This window comes from Mastomys coucha, unplaced genomic scaffold (genome assembly GCF_008632895.1).
Source record: "Mastomys coucha isolate ucsf_1 unplaced genomic scaffold, UCSF_Mcou_1 pScaffold23, whole genome shotgun sequence".
Taxonomy (NCBI): Eukaryota; Metazoa; Chordata; class Mammalia; order Rodentia; family Muridae; genus Mastomys; species Mastomys coucha.
The window spans coordinates 114,408,828-114,423,549 of record NW_022196906.1 but is presented as its reverse complement, the minus strand read 5'-3'; the positions used below and the strand labels follow the sequence as shown (position 1 = coordinate 114,423,549).

Genomic DNA, 14,722 nt, shown 5'->3' with positions numbered 1-14,722 from the left:
GGGAGGGAGGGAGGGAGGAGAGAGGGAGGGAACCAAACCAGCAATAGCAGGTAATCTTTACTTTTCATCAAAATGAAACACAGATCTCCACAAAGCACTGAAAAGCAATAGTCAAGAATTCTTAATCTCTATAGTTTGACAGGTTATTTATAGGTATTCTATTTCAACACAAAATAAATTATAATGTTTTCTTTAGGAAAATAATAGCCCATGGATACTATACCCCTTAAGCTCTTCTCCAGGCCTATGCAGTAAACACTAGAAATCCCGAGATGTATAAAGCTGGAAGGAGAAGCCGAGCCCTATGCTTTGTGTACAGCGTGCTTCTGTGCATGTGTAAGATAACACACGGGCTGCATGCGGCTCGGTTGGGGAGCACTTGCCTAGTGTGCACCAAGCCCTGAGTTCAATCCCCAGCATGCAGAGTTAGGTGGATGGTTCCCACACTATAATCTCCACTTCAGTGGTGGAGGCAGGAAGGTCAGAAGTTCAAGGTCATGGATGTTTCTTTTTAAAAAGGTATTTCCTGAGTTCTATCTGTTTTATTCTTCTTTCTGTTTTGGTCTCAGTTATGTAAGGAGTTCAAGGTCAGCCTAAGTTGCATGAGGTCCTATCACAAAAATGAGTGAATGAATGAATGAATGAAGTAATATAAACCTCAAACTGAACAAAAAGTAATATACACATGTCACATGAACTATCTGAAACATTTTAAGAATTATAATTAAGGATTTTAATAAATAATGACACAGATTATAATAAATAAACATTTCTAAATAAGGTTTCCACTGAATGATTAACACCTATATGGGTCACGAGCTTTGGATTCATACATGCATATTAAACAGCTCTGATGCCCACAACATCATATGGGTAGTCACAGATGAGGAAAAACCGCTTGTGCTCACTCGCCCTCTAAGGAGTGGTACCCGCCGTGGCTGTCTCTCTGCCTCAGGGCCCTGGCCCTACACACTCACATCTCTAGCACACAGAGGGCAACGTGGACCTCAGGCTTTAGCATGTGAGGCCTGAGTCCCTTGACCCTCTTTACTGTAGGCAAACTAGGAAGAGTAGGAGCAGCAGATCCTTCCGTGTGTGTGTGTGTGTGTGTGTGTGTGTGTGTGTGTGTGTGTGCAAGAACAAGAAGGAGGGAGGGAGACAGAGAAGGAGAGAGGGAGGGAGACAGAGAGAGAGAGAGAGAGAGAGAGAGAGAGAGAGAGAGAATACGCATATAGCCCATGTTTGTGCAGGTCCTTCAGAAGTCAGAAGCGGTATTTGTTGTGGGGCTTTTGGGCCACCTAGAACTGGAGTTGCAGATGGCTGTGAGTAGCCCACCTTGGGCACTGGGAACTGAACTCAGGTCCTCTGAGAGAGCAGCAAGTGCTCTTAGCCACTGACTAAGACTCCTTGGCTGCTTGGTATTTGTTTTGTTTTTAAAGCAACTTGCTGTGTAGCTCTGGCTGACACTTAACTCACTATGTAGCCCAGACCACTCTTGAATTCACAACAATCCTCCTGCTTCAGACTCCTTATTGCTGGAATTACAGCCATATACCTCTACCCCATTACCTGGCTTGCAATTTTTTTTTTTTTTTTTTTTTTTAGGTTATGTGTTTTTTCATTTCCAAATACTAACAATAAATGGAGAAAAAACAGAGTAACTTTAGTCTTAAAGTCTCTTGTTAGGTGATTTAAAACCATGTGACGGTGTAATATAAACTAATCTCAAGATTTCCTCACAAATCAGGACAGGAATGCTAAGCATTAGAAACATTTCCCTCCCATAATGCAACCTGAAAACAAATCACCCACCTGCTCTACCCTGAGGTGGGAGAGTGACCTCTAGATCTGTAGGTCAGGAGCAGCCAAAGCAGACAGAGTCTTGCTGAGGAGGAGCGGGGTCAGCCACCACCTTCACTATGCACACAGCCCTACCTTAGGCACAGCAGAAATGTGGGTGGATGTCTTCCTTTAAACACTCTGTTAAAGGGCTGGAGATGGCTCCATGGGGAAAAGCACTGGATGCCCTTGCAGAGGACACAGGTTCTGGCCTCATGATATCACTGGCAATAGTAAATGAGATTATAAGATACCCAGAGCTGGCCAGATATGGCAACATGGATCTAATCACATCTACAAAAGACTGAGACTTGGGAGCGCTATAAATGGCCCAGACGGAGCACAGAGAGCACTTTCTGAGAAATGGTGCAAACTCTTCACTTTTGGCAATGAGCACAACTATCGTCCATGTGCAATGAGTCAGACAGCAACATGGAGCTGAGGAAAGATGCATCTCCACTGAGTTAGAGGGCACTCAGGTCGCACCGTATCTCAGAAGATGACACCTGGAAAAAGAGGCACATGCCCAGATGCCCAGCAGGTACAGGCATTCCTGGTCCATCGGGCTGCTACCACCTGCTTCCTCTGGCTGACACCCAGCCAAGATGCAACAGAGGGAATCCGTCCTAAAATTTAGTGACGAGAAAATTAATGCCAGTTCAGCATTTAATTACAGTGCCACCTCCCAAAAATGTGCTTGCTGAGTTATTGTTCCCCAAAGCAGCTTGTGACAGAGTAGCTCTTTTGTAATAAATCTCAGTAAAGTGTCACGCTCTGCCATCCTCGTGGGGCTATACAAGGCTTACAAGATAATCAGCTCTAAGAAGTCTGTGGCCAAGGCTGCAGGTCAAGTTCCAGTCTGTTTGACCCTGAACACATGACTACAGGCAGTTTCCTGAACAGACCTGCCTTTTCAGGGCTAACTGAGAAATGTCATCAAGTCAAGGCTCTGCTGATATGCTCTGGTCACTTCCACAGGATACCTAAACTGATGTGGTTGGCCTTTTGAATATAATTGTCAGAAGTCAGGTGATGTTCAGCAGTACTTTGGCAGAACCGGAAAGGGGTGTAGAGGTTAAAAACCGTACTGCTCTTGCAGAGAGAACCTGTGTTTTGTTCCCAACACCCACACAAGGGATGCACAACTGCCCACAACTACACATTTCCTGCCTATGGCCTCTGAGGGTACCTACAGACACAAAACCACCACACCACTACCACCACCACCACCATCATCATCACAAACTAATGACTTAAAAATCAAAGCCAGTGAGTGCTGGGGATGGAGCCCAGCTGGAAAAGGGTTATCCCAACATGCACAAAGCCCTAGCTTTTAAACCCAGCACGGGGTAAACCAGCTCTGGTGGCCCACAGCTTTAAGGGTAAAGACAAGAGCAAAACAAAGGTGGTACTGCTGGAGGAAACTGATCAACAGAGACCTTGCAAATGAAGATAACCCCAGACACTGCAGGGACACTCAGAACACACTGTGGAATGCTCCCAGGGAAAGGTCAAAGGTCGGTGTTTGCAGAACTAACATTCTGGGCAGGACCAGAAGAGAACCAAGGGCAGATGCCTGAGGGAAGTCTTACCAACCCAAAGTTTTGTGGGGTTTTTGCTTGTGTGTGTGTGCGCGTGTGTGCGTGTATGTGTCTGTCTGTCTGCATGTATATATGTATGTGTCTTTGAGTGTTTGACTTTGCATGCAGTGAAAAAAAAATGATTAAGTTGAGAAATCCAATGTCCTAAGAGTGGGGATGTAAATACCATAGCACTCTTCTCACTGACTAGAAATGAAGAAAATATCATTTCCCACAGAGAAAGTAGAATGTTACACCTTTTCCATTGAAATAACTTGCTTTTAGAGGACGGGAGACAAGAGGGAGGGGGGAGAGGAGAACTCAGCCAGGAAACAAGCTGATAGATGGGTAGAGATGTGTTTTCACTGTGGTTGTTTTGAAGCCAGCACTGCCTGGGCTGGTAGACCACTATTTCTTTCCATTCGCTCCCTGACACGGACTGTCTCTTCCTCTAAAATGTGTCCATGCTCACCCACCAGAGCAGAGAGGACTACCAGCAGTGGACTTGGTCTTTGCTTCATCCAGGCTGGATTTAGGAGCCTCTCCTGGGGACTCAGATGTGTCTCTTACGTCGAGGAGTATGAGGCTGGTAGCCTGCTGCACCCCTGCTTGAGGAGCTGCATACCCCTAACTAACGATAGTTAGTTGTGCTCATTGCCAAAAGTGAAGAGTTTGCACCATTTCTCAGAAAGTGCTCTCTGTGCATCATTCAAGCGTGGTCAAAGAACTAAAGACTTCCGCAAAAATGATGGACTGGTAAAAGATCCTTCTAAGCAGAAAGAGAAACAGCAAGACAAGGGGTAGAGTGAGAAATGACATCCATAAGAATTTGAATGCTTAGTCCCCAGCTCATGGCACTGTTTAGGAAGGTTTAGGGGGTGTGGCCTTGCTAGAGGAAGTATGTCACTAGGGTCAGGCTTTGAATGTATGTAGCCTTATGACACTTGCAGCTCACTCTCTCTGATTGGTGTCTGTGGCTGAGATGTGATCTCTTCACTTCCTGTTCCCACGGTCACATCCCCCGACCATGATGGACTCTCCCTCTGAAAATGTAAACTAAAATAAAATCTTTCTTCTATAAGTTGGTCTTGATCATGGTGTTTTATCACAGCAACAGAAGAGTAACTAATACAAAAAGTAGAGAAAAGTCCTCAAAATCTAAAGTTCATTCTTTGAAAAGATAATCAAAATAGTCACACCTTTAGAGACACCAACCATGAAAAAGAAGAGACATCAATAGACCTTAGAGAAACAAAAGGGATTAAGAAAAAAATGCTATGGCTGGGCAGTGGTGGCGCATGCCTTTAATCCCAGCACTTGGGAGGCAGAGGCAGGTAGATTTCTGAGTTCGAGGCCAACCTGGTCTACTAAGTGAGTTCCAGGATAGCCAGGGCTACACAGAGAAACCCTGTCTCAGAAAATAAAACAAAACAAAAACAAAAACAAAAATGCTATGAAAAATTAGCAACAAATTGGATGAACTAGATAAGATAGAAAAATTCCTACGAAGACATTACCAAAACAGATTCAGGAAAAATGAAAACTCTGAGTTGACAAATATCTAGTAAGGAGGCTGAATCTGTAACAACAACAAAATGTTTCCAGGAAGGAAAGCAGAGACTGGGTCACTCCCCTGATGAATTATATCACACATAAGGAAAAGAGTGAGCATGGGTCTTCCATGAACAGAACAAAGAGAAGGTACTTCCTAACTTGTTTAAAGGGGGGCAAACATCATCAGACACTAAAAGCAAACAGAGACAATGTAACAATATCACACAACAAAACCAGCACCCTTACAAATAGATTCAAAGCTCCTGACCAATATCAGGCCAAACCAGCACGGTGACAAAATGCTAAAACTTATGCTAAAATGCAAGGCTAGCATTGCCTGAGGTGCTTTTCCTGCTGCTGTGATGAAATCCCTTTACAAAAGCAGTCTAAGGAAGGAAGGCATTATTTGGGCTCACAGTCCTAAGGTACAGTCCATTGTGGTGGAGTCTGCATGGTGGGGGGGTGGGGCTTGTAACAGCTGGTTACACTGTATCCTTGTAACAGCTGGTTACACTGTATCCTTGTAACAGCTGGTTACACTGCATCCACAGCCAGAGTGGAGCTGCATGGTGGTGGTGGTGGGGGTGTAACAGCTGGTTACACGGTATCCTTGTAACAGCTGGTTACACTGTATCCACAGCCAGAGTGGAACTGATGAAGACTGTGCGGTGAAAGCTGAGAGATGACAGCGGGTACTCAGCTCACTTTCTCCTTTTTATCCAGTCCAGTGCGCAGACCAGGAACGGCACTACCTACATTTAGGATGGATCTTCCTATCTCAGTTAACACAACCAAGAATGTCCCTCACAGGCATGCCTACAGACAAGCATACCCAAGGGATCCTTCCCTGGGGGACTCTAGGTCCTGTCAGGTTGACAGTTGATATAAACCATCACACATGAAAAATTAACAATAAAGATCAAAGACCATGGCTCCTCAATAGATAATAGCCAAGCAGTTTTCTGTATTGATAAAACCAATAAATTTTTATACTAAAAACACACTCAGCAAAGACAACAGAAAGGGAATCTTCTCAACTTAACAAACTAGCTATAAACATATAGACAGGGATAGAGGAGGGCTCAGCTGCTAAGAGCACTGGTTGCTCTTCCAGAGGACCTGAATTCAGTTCCCATGGCCCATGTTGGGTACCTCACAACCACCTGCAACTCCAGCTCTAAAGGATCTGATGCCCTCTTCTAGCCTCCTTGGGCACTGCATCCATGTGCACATACATACAGAAACTGACACACATATAAATAAAAGAATTTTTAAAAAATATGTACTACTTTATGCCTCAAACAAATTAACTTAAGTAATATCCATAAAACTGCTTCCTACTTTTTCCCCTTGTAATTTATGCAACTCTTTGCTACATAGTCAATAACATTATTATATGTATAACATTATAAATTAGCATCATATTATATGTAATAACATTATTAGAACTGGTTATTTTTTACATGCTTATATTTTAACTCTTAGATTAGAGCTGAAGTGGCTCATACACTGTTACAGCATTGGCAACTCATATGGGCTTCTTTCATTCTTTCTTGCCCCTCTTCTAAGTAGATAATTCAGACATTTGTTTTTTATCAAGTCTGCTGCTATAATCCTCTACTAAATTCTTAGTTCAGTCACTCTGCCCAGCTCTGAGATTGGATGGCTTATGGCTTTGATTTATTTGCTAAACTTTTCACCTTGTTCGCATATCATTTTCCCAATTTCATCTTATTCTGGATTTTCTTGTCATTTGATTATTCTGATTCTTTGCGAGTTATTTCTTCTATGTCTCTTTTCCTTTAAAAACAAAACAAAACCTCTGTGTGTATGTGCGTGTGTGTGTGTGTGTGTGTGTGTGTGTGTGTGTGTGTGTGTGTGTGTAGTCTATGGCATGTGTGGGCCTAAGAGAGTGGGAGAGGGAAGCATTGTGTGTATGTGCATGTGTGTGTGTGCAGAGTCTATGGCGTGTGTGGATCTAAGAGGGTGGGAGAGGGAAGCATGTCTGTGTATATGCATGTCTGTGTGTGTGTGTGTGCAGAGTCTATGGCATGTGTGGATCTAAGAGGGTGGGAGAGGGAAGCATGTGCATGTGCGTGTGTGTGTGTGTGTGTGTGTGTGTGTGTGTGTGTGCAGAGTCTATGGCATGTGTGGATCTAAGAAGGTGGCAGAGGGAAGCATGTATGTGTATGGAGGTCAGAAGACAACCTTGAGGGTCATCCTTGCATGCTACTGTGTTTGACTCTGGGTATCTCTGACACTTTGTGCTACTGCACACAGAAGGCTAGCTGGCCCAAGAACTCCCAGAAAGTCTCCTGTCTCTGACTCCCATTTTGCTGTAGGAGCAGACAGAGCACTGGGGTTACAAATGTGTGCAGTGTACCAGGCTTCTATGTGGATGCCTGGTATTCAGACTTGGACCCTCATGCTTAAGAAGCAAGCACTCCGCCCACTGCGCCATCATCTCCCTAGTCCCACAGGGCTTCTTAAGCTTTCTCCACTTAAAACTCCTTTACTCCTTTTCCAATGAGAAATTTTTACACGACTCTGGGCACACTGGTATATAAAACAGGCATACAGAGCACACATCTACATATTCACAAAGACAAACATGCTTCACACATTACCGACAAAGAATGACCTGGTTTATAATGAATCTTCCTCCATTACTGACAAAGAATGACCTTGTTTATAATAAATCTTGATGTCATTTTTCTGGCTCTATAGGTAATAACTGCTCTAAGAGGGAGCAAAGATCTCGTATCTGTACAAGAGCACAGTCTATTTCTGTGCTGTTGGCCAGAGAGACATGTCCGCCACTCCCCACTCCTGTCCTGACTCTCTGGGTACTGCAGAGGCCTGTGGAGCCTCTTCAGCTTTTCCATGTCTGCTTTCTGTCCTCGAGGCACTTTCATATAGAGCCCCTGCACAGAAAGCCACCAAGGGGCACTTGACCAAGCACACAGCTCTGCTGTGCGCCAGAAACGTCTCTTTTCCTTTCAACTGGATAATGAAGGTCTTTGCTCCCTCAACTATAGAAATACCTGGTCCGTTTCCTCTGTCTGTAATAAAATATGTATTCATACAAGAGCTTGTACCTAACTATATTTGGAATGAGACCACATAATTAATTAGGCTAGAGAATAAAACATCATTAAAAATACAGTAAAACCTCACTAATTCAGACATCTCCAATTCTGAATTTGCCATCAAACAGGTAAAATTCACAATTCCATTTGTTCCCTAAACAGATGAATTAAGATGGCTAATAGTAGACAAGAAAAGAGGATGTACCTTCAAGAAGGAACAAACGACTAATATAGAAGCATCCATTTGATATACAGATCTCAATTACAGGCCAACAACAGCTTGCAGTGCTTGGATTTTTAAAAAAGATGTATTCCTTTTTATTTTATGTGTATGAGTATTTTGCCTGCACGAGTGTCTGTGAACTACAGATGTGCAGTCCCTGATGTGTTGGATCCCCTGGGACCAGAGTTACTGTCTTAGTCACAGTGCTAATGCTGTGACGAGACATCATGATCACAGCAACTCTTAGAAAGTATTTAATTGGGTGCTTGATTGCAGTATTTAATTGGGTGATTGAGTGCAGAGATTTAGCCCATTTTCATCATGGCAGAGAGCATGGCAGCATGCAGGCAGGTGCTAGAGCAGAAACTGAGAGCTACATCCTGATCCAGTCAGAGAGAAAGAGACTGGCCTGGCTTGGGCTTTGGAAACTTCAAAGGCCAGTCCAGGAGGAGGCCACACCTCCTCCAACAAGGTCACACCCCCTAATCCTTCTAATCCTTTCAAACAGTTCCACTCCCTGCTGACTAAGCATTCACATATCTGAGCCTACAGAGGCCGGCCATTCTCATTCCAACCACTACAGTTACCGACAGTTGTGTACACCCATGAGGGTGCTGAACCTGGGTCCTCTGGAAGAGCAACCATGTTCTTAAATGCTGAGTCATCTCTCTAACCCCAACAGAGCTTCCTTGGGTTCTTATCATGGGAACTCCAGGGATTCTTGTAGTCACAGAGTTTAGAACTTGGGCCTAGTATCCCATGAGTCCTGTCCTTGTCAAACCTTCACCTTTGGAGTGGCGTCTAGGAGGGCTATAAATAAAGAGCCATTAGACAGACCCCAAGGAATGGGCTAGTCTCATAAGAATACCTAAGCTGGCACATGGAGTAGATGGGAAGAGGCAGTGGCCAGGACAGCTCAGCAGACAAGGTTCCTTGGCCAAAGGCCATCACATAAAATATATTGATTTTTAAGGGGTAGAGAGGTAAAGTGGTTAAGAGCACTTGCTGGCCCTGAAGAGGTCTTGGTTGAGTTTCCAACACCCACATGGTAGCTAAAACTCTAGTTCTAGAGGACTCAGTGCCTTCCTCTAGCCTCTGGTTCATATACATACAGTACATAAATGCAGTAAAAACATTCAAATGTATAAAATCGAAATAAATAAATCTTAAATCTGCATGTTAATTTTATAGCAGAGTATTTAAGCGAGCTTCCAGCTGTCTGAAGGATTATGCTTTGTGATGTTGGGCACAAGAATGACCTCGGTTTTGTCTTCATGTAAAGATTAATTTGGTTTAAAGAGATACCTGTGCGCACCAAGGGTGGATGTGCAATGGCCAGTTGTACCTGTTATGGCTTTGGATGGGAACAACAGTTGACTCACTGGACTCAGGAAGCCATTCTTCCCTGGTCAACAGAGTCTGACCATATCCCAACAGCAGCTGATGACTGACCAGCAGCTCCAACAGGGGGTGGGAAAGGGCAAGGCAGAGGAAAGAGGAAGAGCAGAGATCAGAAAGAGTCCATGGGATGCGAGTGTCCAGGGAGACCCTGGCATCTTATAAGATCCCCTGAGCTGGGATTAAAGGAACAGTGAGATTGGTCCTAAGGGTACTGAGGCAGGTGGTTTGTAAACTAGGATTATAGGGGTGGGGGAGAGTGAAGCTTTGCCCGAGCAGACAGGGACAGGATCACCTCTTAACGTCTACTGATTCCTGTGACCCATGTTGGTTTATATTTTGATCTGCATGTTGCAGAATTGCTCTGTGATTCTGGTAAGGTTTTCCCATATTGCATAATTAAATTAAATTTAGATTTAATAAATTGTTAAAGTCTAGCACAAATTTGCTCTAGGAGATATTTTTTATCTGTTCCTTCTAGGGCATGTGACTAGTGTGTGGCCTGGGTAGGTGGAGGGTCTGTGTAGTGGACCTAGTGTCTCAGAGCTTTGGTTCTCAGAACTGCTAGATTGGAGTGTCAGAACTTAAAGAAAGCCATGTGACCATTCTCCGAGCCCAGGAGTTCATCTAGCCTCAGTCCTCACTCAGTTGCTTCTGTCTGATGACATTTGTGTATGGACTGATCAACTTGAGAGCAGCCTATTAAAAATAACTCGCGGAAAAGTTCACCAAATTCTGCCAGAGAACCTTTACTGAGGCAGGTCAACTCTTCTATGCCAGGTAGGATCGATTGAAATTAAAGTGCCTTAAAATTCAATATAAAGTCTTGAAACTTGACACTGTTGATACATAAATAAAAAAGAAAATGGCCCCAACTATATTCTTCAATACAGACAGATGAAAATAGATGGTTGTTGTAAGGAGAGGACATGCAAATAATTAGCAAACTCAATATTTCCAAGGTAGGACTATTGATTGATTGATTGATTGATTGATTGATTTTCGAGACAGGGTTCCTTTGTGTAGCCTTGGCTCTCCTGGAACTCACTCTGTAGACCAGGCTGGCCTCGAACTCAGAAATCTGCCTGCCTGTGCCTCCCAAGTGCTGGGACTAAAGGCGTGTGCCACCACTGCCCGTCGGACTTTTTTTTTTAAAGTTAAAATTCTAAACCAGCTTCCAAATGCTTAGTGCCTCAGGAACTAGAACCCACGTTTATAGAAAAGGCTCACTTCAAACTCGTGTCATGGCAGCTCACCTGGACACCCTCAGTCACATCACGGGAGCTAGTCAAGAGCAAGCAGTGCAGCTCTGAAAGCAAACAGGGACGTGAACTGGAACGCACCCAGAAGACCAGGCCAGAAGGGAAGGGCGAGAATGGACTGTCAGAACTGGGCGCTGTTGGGAAGGGTACAAAGACAGGCCTGTCGAAATGGGTGTAATTAGACAACCCTTAAATGCCTTCATGGAACTCCAAGCATTTCCTCAGTAGATGTGAGCTATTCAAAGGCAAAGAGAAAGAAAAGGAAGAAAGAAAGAAAGGAAGAAACAAAGAAAGAAAGGAAGGAAGGAAGAAGGAAGAAAGAGAAGGAGAGAGAGGGAGAGGGAGGGAGAGGGAGGAGAGAAAGAAAGAAGGAAAGAAGGAAGGAGGGAAGGAAGGAAAAGAAGGAAAGGAAGAAGAGGAAGAACATGGCGGTTGGCCAGTCACATTTTTGATACTCTAGCGAGCCCTTCTACAAAATGAGCATGAAGCAGGAAGGGACCAAGATTCAGACCCACGCAGTCTAGCATGACAGTGTCTGGGTCACAACTTGTCGACTTCCCTCCTACCGTGTCAACAACTAACCCTGAGGACCTGTATTTCCAGTGACTTCAGCAAGAGGAGGGAGAGGCAGCCACACTGTGGGAGGGTTATCCATGGCATCCCTCTGTCACAGAAAGACAATGATTGCTCCCTAGAGGGAAATGGAGGAGAAACCACATGCAGAGTTGCTCTGTCTACCTGAACTTGCTGGTCAGAAGAGTGTCACATCCATGGAGCGAGAGTCACCAGCAGTTATGAGCCACCTGGCCTGGGTGCTGGGACCAGAACTCAGGTCCACTAAGCCATCTCTTCAGCCCCTACCACAATTCTTTGAGGCACGGTCTCTCATTGGCATAGAACTTACCAAGTGGGCCCGGCTGGCTGGTCAGTGAGCTCCAGGCATCAGCCTGACCCCACCTCCCCAGTGCTAGGATCACAAGCATCAGTGCACCCAGCCCTCTTACAGCTGGGCTCATTACTGACCAAACCATCTCCCCGGCTCCAGCATACACTCATTTTACTGCAAAAAGGAAATCTGCTTGTGGAGTTGGTTACCCTGGAATTTGTTGTTTCCATAATAAATCATATCCCTCAGTGAGTTGGTAGAATAACCTACCCATAGTTTTTGGTTCTCCAATTATAAAATTCATTATAAAGTTCTGTGACTCCATCTCTTTTTAGGCTTTGGGGTCTCCAGTGGCCATAGGCTTGAATTTTTTTAAAAAAGCAAAATTACCTTTATTTTTCTCCTTCCTCTTTTCTCTTTCTCTCTCTTTTTGAATCCTTAATATACTAGATGTCCAGATATGCATCTGAACTGGACAAATTTTCATTTAAGAAAACAAAATATTTGCAAAATAAAAGTTAACAATGAAGCACGTGCTCAGGTGGCGCCCCAAACTGTGTCACTACACGCAAGAGCCCCCCTCAAACTGTCACTGTCACTACACGCAAGAGCCCCCTCAAACTGTGTCACTACACGCAAGAGCCCCCCTCAAACTGTGTCACTACACGCAAGAGCCCCCCTCAAACCGTGTCACTACACGCAAGAGCATCTTGAAGGGACCTGAGCCAAGATAGTAGCTTGTTCTGATTAGGTAGATAAGAAAAGGGGGTTCAGACTCACTCCAGGCGACAGGAAAAGAAATCTAAATTCAGGAGCATGGCAGGAGGGAGACCGGCTAACAGCCTTTAGCTGGAGCCTGGCCTGCTGCCAGCTTCACACACCCAGGATACTTTGGAGATGCATCTTCTGTCAGCAGGGGCTTTGGAGACACGCTTTAATTAAAACACACCACTTCAGGAGTAATTAAAGTGTGTGGTGGAATCCTATTGACAGGATTACAGGGACCCTCAGCATCACCTCACCACACAGCTCCTCCCTCCACCCCACCCCCGCCATCCCCCATAAGAGGCCCCAGGAGCCGGGACAGCTGAGATGGTGGTTTTAGATTTTAGAGGCATATCTGTCATCTGGGAAGTATTTTAAGTTTTATATGTAGTCTTCTGGGCATTTACTTCAAGTTTTCTTCTCCATTTTTTCAAAACCCAAAGGCCAGACCATATAGCATGATATAAGTTAGCTGGCCACAGAATCAGCCAGTCTCCAGATTCCAAACTCCCCCACATTGCTTGAACAACAACCCGTGCCCAGAGCTGCGCCAGACTGAAGGGAGCCAGGAGTTAAGCACAGACTGGGGTGGGAGGCAGTGCCGAGCATCGTGCCAGGCACGACATGACAGGCTAGGACACCTTTCATAGCCCATCTTTCTCTTGGAGTCTCAGTGATGAGGCCAGTCATCAAAGGGAAACAGTGATCCACTGTAAGAAGTCACTGTGACCCACTGTAAGAAGTCACTGTGACCCACTGTAAGACATCACTGTGACCCACTGTAAGACGTCGCTGCGCTTGCAGACCCGTGCCTCGCCCTGGCTTCCTTTCCAGTCTCTTTCTTATGAACTTGTTTCTTTAGCTTCATGAGATTCTCTGTAACCCCAAGATCATGCCATGTAAGAAGACCCGAACAATGTTACATGTTTGTCCAGGAAAAGTTAGCACTGGGCTACCGTCAAGCAAGCTACTGACGCTTTGGTATGTGCAGAGTGCACGCTCCTGTCTGTAGGTGGTGCTATCAGATGGACACTTCTCACTAATGCCACATCTCCAGGACACAGCCCACATGGGCAGCCCCTGGGAAGCATCCCTCCTACTGACTGGGTCGCTCTTTATCTACTACGTGTTTTTGTGGACCTCCATTCTTCCTGTTGTGAATTTGGGTTGATTCCAACTCTTTGCTATTTTATAGAGCTCCTGGATCAAACCTCTGGGCCAAAATATGTTTCACATTTGGGTCTAACTTTCCCTTTGGCTAGAAGTAAAGTAACTAGGTCGAAGGTCAAAAGCAAGAGGCTCCTGAGCCACTTTAGAGACCTGTCTGCAGGGAAACAGGTAAGGGTGGATCCACCTGACTGATAAAACAGATCAGCAACAACATTCCCACGGCTAAACCATCCCGCTTGTGTCAACAAGGATTTACACTACATCGGTTATCTGCTTCAACATTCAACTACCTTATAAATCCGTACAAAATAAAACTTGATTTGCTGCTGACCAGATCTTCAGTTAGTTCCCACATGAGAAATGAGAGTCCTGACCTTCGGTTTCCCTGGGACTGTACCATACACATTGGTGGGATCTTCTTCAAGTTCTCTTGACTGTTCATCCGATGGAGGTCTTAAGCACCGGCTTGTCTGTACTCCCAAGACCCAAACATTTTTTCAAACACAGTTGAATAGCTTATCACGAAGGGTCAAGTGGCTGGGGCTCTGCCTCCCTGACTGGCAACAGGGTGAGTCACTCTGGTTTCTACCTGGAAGAACAAAGCTCTGACATCTGTTGATAACCTCGTGAGCAGCCACTGCATGAAGGCGGAGATGAGTGAAGAAAAGAGAATGTGTACTGTTTTCAGCCATGTTCAGGTTGTCCCATGGAGGAAGACATTGCAATGACTTCCATAACAATAAATACATTCAAAGTCAGGCCTCACAAGGGACAAGGGACAAGGGGTGGGGTTGGGGGAGCATGGACCTGCCTGGGTTAGAGGGGGAGAAACACAGACCTGCCTGGGTTAGGAGTGGGAGCACAGACCTGCCTGGGTTAGGAGTGGGAGGAGCACAGACCTGCCTGGGTTAGGAGTGGGAGCACAGACCTGCCTGGGTTAGAGGGAGCACAGACCT

The 14,722-nt window shown here is 45.0% G+C and overlaps 1 protein-coding gene across 2 annotated transcripts in view; it reads right to left on the bottom strand.

Moving 5' to 3' along the window:
- The window catches only part of Myrip (myosin VIIA and Rab interacting protein), a 194,785-nt gene that overhangs the window by 160,446 nt on the left and 19,617 nt on the right, over positions 1-14,722 (bottom strand). The window lies entirely within an intron of this gene.